Here is a 7,745-nt window from a genome sequence, read left to right as displayed (position 1 = left end):
GCGGCGCGGCCGCCCATTGGCTCCTGCAGCCGTCCTTCTCCCCCGCAAGGCTGGCAGTTGGAGAGCGATTCGGGCGCTGTCTCCGCCCCCGGGCGAGGCTCTAACAGGGTTGGGCGGGGCTGTCCATCTTGACTTAGAGACCTTTGGCTTGTGCTCAGATTAGGGCAGGAAAGAGGGAGAAGGGGGGGGAGGGAGGGATGGAGGCCGAGTTAGGGAGGAGAAAGAAAAGCAGCCGAGGAGGTGTCGCTTAATCCTGTGCTTGCTGGAAGAGTAAAGGCTCTGCTTTTAAGCTTAGTGTGCAGCTTGCCAATTTATGAACCAGCTTCTGTGGCAACCCTTTCTACGGAAATTTAATTAGCATATTTAAAGCACATCTGCCCCACCCCCAAAAAGAACCTGTGAATTGTAGTTGGTTAAGCTGTGAGAGGACTCCAGAGCCATGCCATAGATAAATCACCTCCCTTGTTTTCTCCATATCAGACTTTTCTTACAGGGACTGAAACATGATTTGTTGTTTTGGCTAGAAAACATCTCTAAATGTGTGCATAATATGAATGACAACCCCTGACTGCAACACAGTTAACAAATTCAAGTTCATTTAAACTTGGATGTTTTTAAATGAAGTTCCAGTGATTTATTTGTTTATTTCCAAGTAACTGTGCATAGGATTGCAGTCTTACCAGAAAGTGCCTTCTTTTGAAGTACACGAGACTTTAAAAAAATAATTAAAAGGTTTTTAAACGTTGTTTATACAGTTGAGGCAAGAAAGGGTTTGAACAATGTGAAATGCAGAGCGACAACCAATCTGATTAGGTCATGGGTTGCCAATATGTCATCTGTAGGTGCACATGCGCCCCACGGGCCTTCCCTGACCCTAAAAAGATCACTCCCCCCATGCCAAGGTTAGACTTGAAAGAAGAATTCTGTTGTAGCCAATAGAACAAGTTGCCATGTGTGCTTGAGAAGGGAAAGTCGTGCACACGACAGTTTCTGCAGAAGTGCCCACAGGCACAAAAGAAGTTGGCAAAGCCCTGACTGACTGAAGGCGCAGTTCAAAAGTTTGGGAAACAATGCCCTTCTGTATACATTTACACGTACACAACTGTGATGACTGGGACGCGGGTGGCGCTGTGGGTAAAACCTCAGTGCCTAGGACTTGCCGATTGTATGGTCAGCGGTTTGAATCCCCGTGGCGGGGTGAGCTCCCGTCGTTCGGTCCCAGCTCCTGCCCACCTAGCAGTTCGAAAGCACCCTTAAGTGCAAGTAGATAAATAGGTACCGCTTTATAGCGGGAAGGTAAACGGCGTTCCGTGTGCTGCTCTGGTGCTGGCTCGCCAGAGCAGCTTTGTCACGCTGGCCACGTGACCCGGAAGTGTCTGCGGACAGCGCTGGCTCCCGGCCTCTAGAGTGAGATGAACGCACAACCCTAGAGTCGGACACGACTGGCCCGTACGGGCAGGGGTACCTTTACCTTTACCTTTAACTGTAATGACAATGCAGGAGGGTTGGATGCTCTGAAAGACGTGAAGCTAGAATGCTTCCACATCAGAGTGGACACTGGCAAGAAGTCATGTTTTGAAAATGGAAGAAAAGGAAAGTTTAATTATAATAGAGTTTACATTTTGCACTTAGCCCAACGGTTTGTCTGTGAGGTCAAATGACCATCAGCTAATGCACTGAGATATTACCCAGGAGGCACACTTAACTTTAAAATATGTACGGGCATTCAGAGTAATTTCTGTACAGGGGCCTCCAGCTGCTCCCATGGGAACAGACCAGGCCATTTATTGTAGCAGCAAAAAATTGCTCTCCCACAGAATAGAAGAGCATAACAGACTGAGCTGCAATGCACAATGTGGGAAACTTGTTGATTCCAACACATCAAAGTATGCAAGAGATGTTAAAAAATGAACACAAGAAAAACTGGAAACTATGCACTTACTTATTCAAACCTATACTTAACAGGGTTGCAGTTTCATTTTAGACTTCCTTCAGTTGAGGGAAGGGGAAATAGGCCACAGGTACATAAACTTTCTTGCTTTTGTGTGTGTGTATACATTACACAAACAGACATGCACATACTTTCTTATTCTTACCAAATTTTACATTTTCCCTGGGTATATGAGCCCTCGATTTTTGAACACGACCAGTTATTAATTATGGTGACAGTGGTTCTGGTGCACAGAAATTCACTAGTGTAGAGAGATGCATAAATAACTGAAAAGGAGATATAATTGCTGGCAATGTTTGTGTCCATTAAGACTTCATTCTCAATCAGACAAAAACCCAACTAGAAAATTACACACACACAATTTTTATGAAGAGATCCAATCTTGAATGTGATGTCTAATCTGGCCTTAAAAGTTCTCTTAACAGCTTACCTCTACATGTTGGGTGCAATCCATCATAATGTTTCAAATTTGGGGTAACAGAGTTTAGGCGTGCAAGGGCGCCTTTAACTGCTAGAGTTAGTGATGTTAGCAATTAATAATATTGTAGAATTTAGATAATACTTGAAGTATTGAGGGAAGAAGCTGGGGAAGCCAGCTGGTGGATAAATACAGAAAATACAGAAAAAATAAGCTTCCTTTCCAGGCCAGGGTCTCACCTGGGATACAAGCCATTAAGCATGACCAAGGGTGTTGATGGCCCATCAGAGGGAAAGGCTTGGGTCTGTGCCAAAGGAGGAGGTTCCCAAGGTTACACTGAGCAAGGACAGTAGGTTACAGGAAAATCATCACCTTTTAAAAGCAGGCTTGGAATAGCAGAGAGGAGGGGGGCCAGCAGACAGAAGGGGGCGAGTTGCTTGGAAGGGGTTTCTGCAAGGTTGCTATATTTCAAAAAGTAAAAACCAGGCCATCCCAAAAGGTTTTGAGCTGTTTTTAGGAAACCCACAAAATTGTTGAGCTGCTTTTTTTTTTTTTTTTTTACAAAAACGCCAAAAAATGGTAATGTCCAAACCTAAGGCAGCCTTAGTTCTTGGGAAGGAGAAGCAGGGAATAGGTAGAGAACTAAATGTAGAGGCTTCTTGAGTCTGGAGGGCAAAATCATCTTGGCAGGCTGGCTGAAGTCAGGCTGGGACAGAGACATGGAAATGTCTGCTGTAAACTTTGCACTCCCTCCACTGAAATTCTCTGGTGTAAATATGTTTAAAAGAAACCATATTTCTTTTCTGCCACGTCTTGATTCCCAATGGAAAAGACTCTGGAGAAGCAGCTGGTACCCTTTGCCATCTTGCTACCACTTGACAGAGATTGGGGAGACACGCAATCCTCGTAACAATATGTTAGTTCCAATTATGTTCCACTGGAATCAAAAAGAAGAAATTGATTTATTTCTCTGGGATTCAGAACTTTAGCTGGTGTGCACTTGTTATAGGAAGTGCACATTTTGAAGAATGGCTGTTTCTCTTCCTAACCTCTTTTTTACTTGCCTCTTTAAAATGGGAATATGGAAAGGTGATGCCTGAGACGTCAGAGCCTTTGCAAGTTCCAAGCAGAGGAAGCTTTTGGATCTGCCTGTTCCAGAAACAATACCTAAAGCAACCAACAAATGTTTGTCTTATGCAAAACATGGCACAGATGAGATGAGATGTGTGTAAAATGCAGCTGAGCATTTTCAGCCAGTGCACATGCAGTGATTCAAGCACAGCAGAAGCTAATCTTAAATAAACCAACTGGTTCACGGCATATGTCCAACAGTCCTGCCAAATTGTCTTGGCCTGGGTGTAAACACAACACATAACATTTCTGGCAGCAGATTTACAGCAACAACAGGCTGCCAGTGCTAGAGATTAGTCACAAGGATTTTTTACCTACCAGGCTTTGGGATTTTATCTGCACCATTTACTAATGGGCAGCTACACTCAATCGTGCTGGATTAAGCTTTTGCAATGTCATGGGTTGAAGAAGAAACAGACAGGCCAGTGATGAAGTTTAGAACATAACATATAATGTTGTTTTCCCAGAGACTGTTGTTAAAGGAGTGGTGCATATCAGACAAATGACAGAGAACACTATATTCCTGACTATTTATCACCATTTTGTATAGTCCCGTCACTTTGTCAAGAAATATCACTCTTAGGTTAGTTAGTTTGATTAGATGTAGACTTGAACAATGGGCTCCACTCCTGAGGGCCACACTATTGCAATTATTTTTGGACTGCATTAATTGGATTGCAAAAGATCATGTCCTGTGCATAAGACTTGTGGCATCACCTTCCTTTATCCTGAGGCTACTTTTCTATCAGGCTTCAAGCAGCCTCCTTGCAAAGTGAACCAAACAGAAACACAGCGGTGCCCCGCAAGACGAACGCCTCGCAAGACGGAAAACCCGCTAGACGAAAGGGTTTTCCATTTTGGAGGCGCTTCACAAAACGAATTTCCCTATGGGCTTGCTTCGCAAGACGAAAATGTCTTGCGAGTTCCTGCGGGTTTTTTCCTCTCCCCCCCCCCTTTCCTAAGCCGCTAAGCCGCTTATCAGCTGATCCGCTGATAAGCCGCTTAACAGCTGATCGCTAAAAGCCGCTAAACCGCTAATAGCGCTAATCCGCTAAGCTGTCAATGGGCTTGCTTCGCAAGACGAAAAAACCGCTATACGAAGAGCCTCACGGAACGGATTAATTTCATCTAGCGAGGCACCACTGCAATTTTTTAAAATCACATAGGCAATGGAGCAGAGTGTCTCCTAGACTCATAAACTACTAACCCCACACCGGGGGTGATTTTTAAAACATATATACATAATCAATGAGTTTATTCCTTTAGTAAGTATTGTTGCTGCTGCTTGTATCCTTACCTTTATTGCAAATTAAAATTCCATGAAGATAGGAAAATAATACTTTTATTTTATTGTAACTTGGGCACATGTAAAAGAGAACAGGTTTTGACATTTACTGTGAGACATTCAGGTTCAAGAATGAGTAACTACCCCACAATAACAAACCTGCAGAAAAATAGATTCAGATTCTTCTTCCTAGCACAGCGGCAAACCTTAAATTTCAGTGGTTCCCCATGCGAGATCAAAATTCAGAGCCTCCCCTTTCCACAACCAGTGTCATCAAACTGGTTGTGCACCCCTAAATATGCCTCTGCCTAGTGCATCATTTCTAAAATTAAATAAGTTTAGTCCTGACTCTCACTTTGCAGCTCAATGTCTGTTGGCTGCTAAAAACCACCACCTCCAGCCAAATCCCATCTGCCAAAGCCAGCTCCTAGTCTTGAACCAGAGATTGTTAACAGCCTGATCCAAGTGGCCTTCTGTAGAAAATGCACCCCTACCACAGGTTACCATTAGAAGGAGCTGTTGGCCTGCTTTCTTCTGTGCTTAGGTGCCACTCAGGCCAGAAGGACATACTGCAGTTGATTGCCTCTGCAATGGTCAGGCGACATAAGCGGACAGTGGAGTTTTACCTGTGTAACTTGCCTGCTGACTTGAAGATTGTTCTTGGATTGCCTGCATCTGCTTGCCAGCATACCTGCTCAGCTTGCCTGCCTTGCTTCATGCCTATGCCTATCAAATGACAGCCAGCCTTCCTCACTAAGATGTGAGCCTTCAAACCACCAGTTCTGACTCAAAAAGATGTGCCCTAATCATTTATTCAGAAGATTATGGAGCACAATGTCTAGAAAACTTTCCCTTCACATGGAGAAAGAGCCAAGGGTGTAAACAGCCTGACTGGTTGGCTTCCTGAATGGCAACTGAAACTGGTAAGTGAAGACGGTAGACTCTAGAGCTTCACCTGTTTCATTTGTATGTTTCCATCCTTGCATAAGAATATAAAGAGCCTTGATAAGTCCAACATCCTTTTCCCACAATGGCTAGTAGAAGATTCGCAGAAGCCCACAAGCGCAGGACACAAAGCCCACCGCTCTCTCAACTATTGTGCCTCAGAGGAAGCCTGCCATCCATCACCATCAGGACTGGTAGCCACTGCCTTCTCCATGGATGTACGGTATAGAAATCCTCTTCTAAAGCCATCCAGGCCAGTGAACATCGCTGCATGTTGTGACAGGAAATTCCCTAGATTAATTTTGCAGTATGTGAAGCACTGGAAACCTGATAATTTGAAGAGGAAACTTGACCATTTTACTCTCTTGCTGTCATGGTGCTTCGTAGGATTCCCAAAAGTTTATAGCACAGCCAATACTCTGATCAAATTAAGGTGACCAGATGCAAAGGTAAAGAGATCCTGCATCTTTGCTGGCTGTGTAGAAGGGAGTGTTTTGGCGTCCTCAGCTTGTCACAGAATGCTGCTGCAAAGGCAAAGGAAAACTGCATCTGCTGAAATCGCTTCTTTCCCAGCAGTTCCATGCTGCTTTGTACCTGGTCACCTTAGGTCATGTGCACATGTGCGCACACCCACCCACCTCAAATCTGCACTGGCCGACAGCCAAATAGCCTGGGAATCACATGCTGGGCAGCTCTTTTTATTGTGGTCACCTGACTGCTCTGGTATGCATGGACAAATTCCCCCAAATAATCACACAGCAAAGGCTGTGGGAGATGACCTTGGGATCTTGAGGAGCCTGGAGCTGCAGCACTAGCACACAGCAGCAGCAGCAGCAGCAGCAGCATTTCTGGGCTTCTGATATTCCTGTGCAGGGATTACATAAAGCACCTGACAACACCCACCCACCAGCCACAGGCACCTCCTGCCTGGGCAACGTTTATACAGCTGCAGATCTTTCACAAGAGGAAAGGATTCTATTTTGGGAACAGTGTTTTCATTTGTCACACACACACACATACATTCAGTCACAAGGCAGGTGCTGAACACCCACATCTAGAAGAGACTCTGGGTCTCGTTTCAGTAGCTCAGAGGTTTAGGACATTGCCTTGGAGCATCTCAAGGGGTCAGGCAGCCAAGCAGGGCAAGTCCCCACTTCGTCCCTCTCTACAGAGTTGGATGGGCCAGCCTTGCATATTGCACAGCACTGTTGTTGTTGTTGTTGTTGTTGTTGTTGTTGTTGTTGTTGTTAATGAGTTTGGAAAAGGGCTACAATGATTATAATGATAAATGATTATTATCATTATAGCCCTTTTCCAAACACACACACACACACACACACACACACACACTTATGAAAACTAAAACATTGATCTAAAAGCACAGACTTTTTTCATCACCACTGGAAATATGGCTACTACTATTCCAATGACTGGAATCCCGTCTTGTGATTAAGACACAGTAATCACACTACATGGGCAACATGCTGAGCATGAATCAGCAGTGTGATGTAGTGGCACAGGAAGGCCAGGACCATGTCAAGTTGCACACTTCCCCAGGTTTGTGAAGTAATGACACAACTCTGCTCAGAACAAGGAAGACTTCTTGTTCAGTTCTTGCTGTCACCGTTCCAGAAGGATGCTGAAGAATGGTTCAGGGTTCAAGACAGGAAGATTATAAAGAAGGGAAACCATTTGAGGAAAGAGAGAGAAAAACGAACCTTCAGAAATCTGGTATGTTTAACTTTTAAAAACTATGTGTGCTGCTCATGCTATGCTAATGATCTGTATCTCAAGGGATCTGAGAGGAAGGGAGTCTGTGAGCTGACAGTTCACCCTGGAAAAGGATAAGCAGAACTTGAATAGGCCATTAGACTAGGATAAAAAATATTGGGCTTAAATTAACATCAGGCAGATTTATCTTAAAAATCAGGAAGAGCTTTTTAAGGACAAGAACAAATTCATTTTTTGAAAGAAGTTATGATACTAGAAATGCAGGAGATGTTTTTATTTTTCAT

The 7,745-nt window shown here is 44.2% G+C and overlaps 1 protein-coding gene across 1 annotated transcript in view; it reads left to right on the top strand.

The window, feature by feature from the left end:
* Nucleotides 1-7,071: 7,071 nt before the first annotated feature.
* Nucleotides 7,072-7,745, top strand: part of RHOBTB2 (Rho related BTB domain containing 2) — a 62,960-nt gene continuing 62,286 nt past the window's right edge. Inside the window, exon 1 of the mRNA XM_079955031.1 lies at nt 7,072-7,461. The gene's annotated coding sequence lies outside the window, so the exon portion shown is untranslated. The remainder of the gene's footprint in view (nt 7,462-7,745) is intronic.

This window comes from Podarcis cretensis (genome assembly GCF_951804945.1).
Source record: "Podarcis cretensis genome assembly, chromosome: 15".
Lineage (NCBI taxonomy): Eukaryota > Metazoa > Chordata > Lepidosauria > Squamata > Lacertidae > Podarcis > Podarcis cretensis.
Note: the sequence above shows the minus strand (reverse complement) of the source record. Positions and strands in the feature narration are given on the sequence as shown.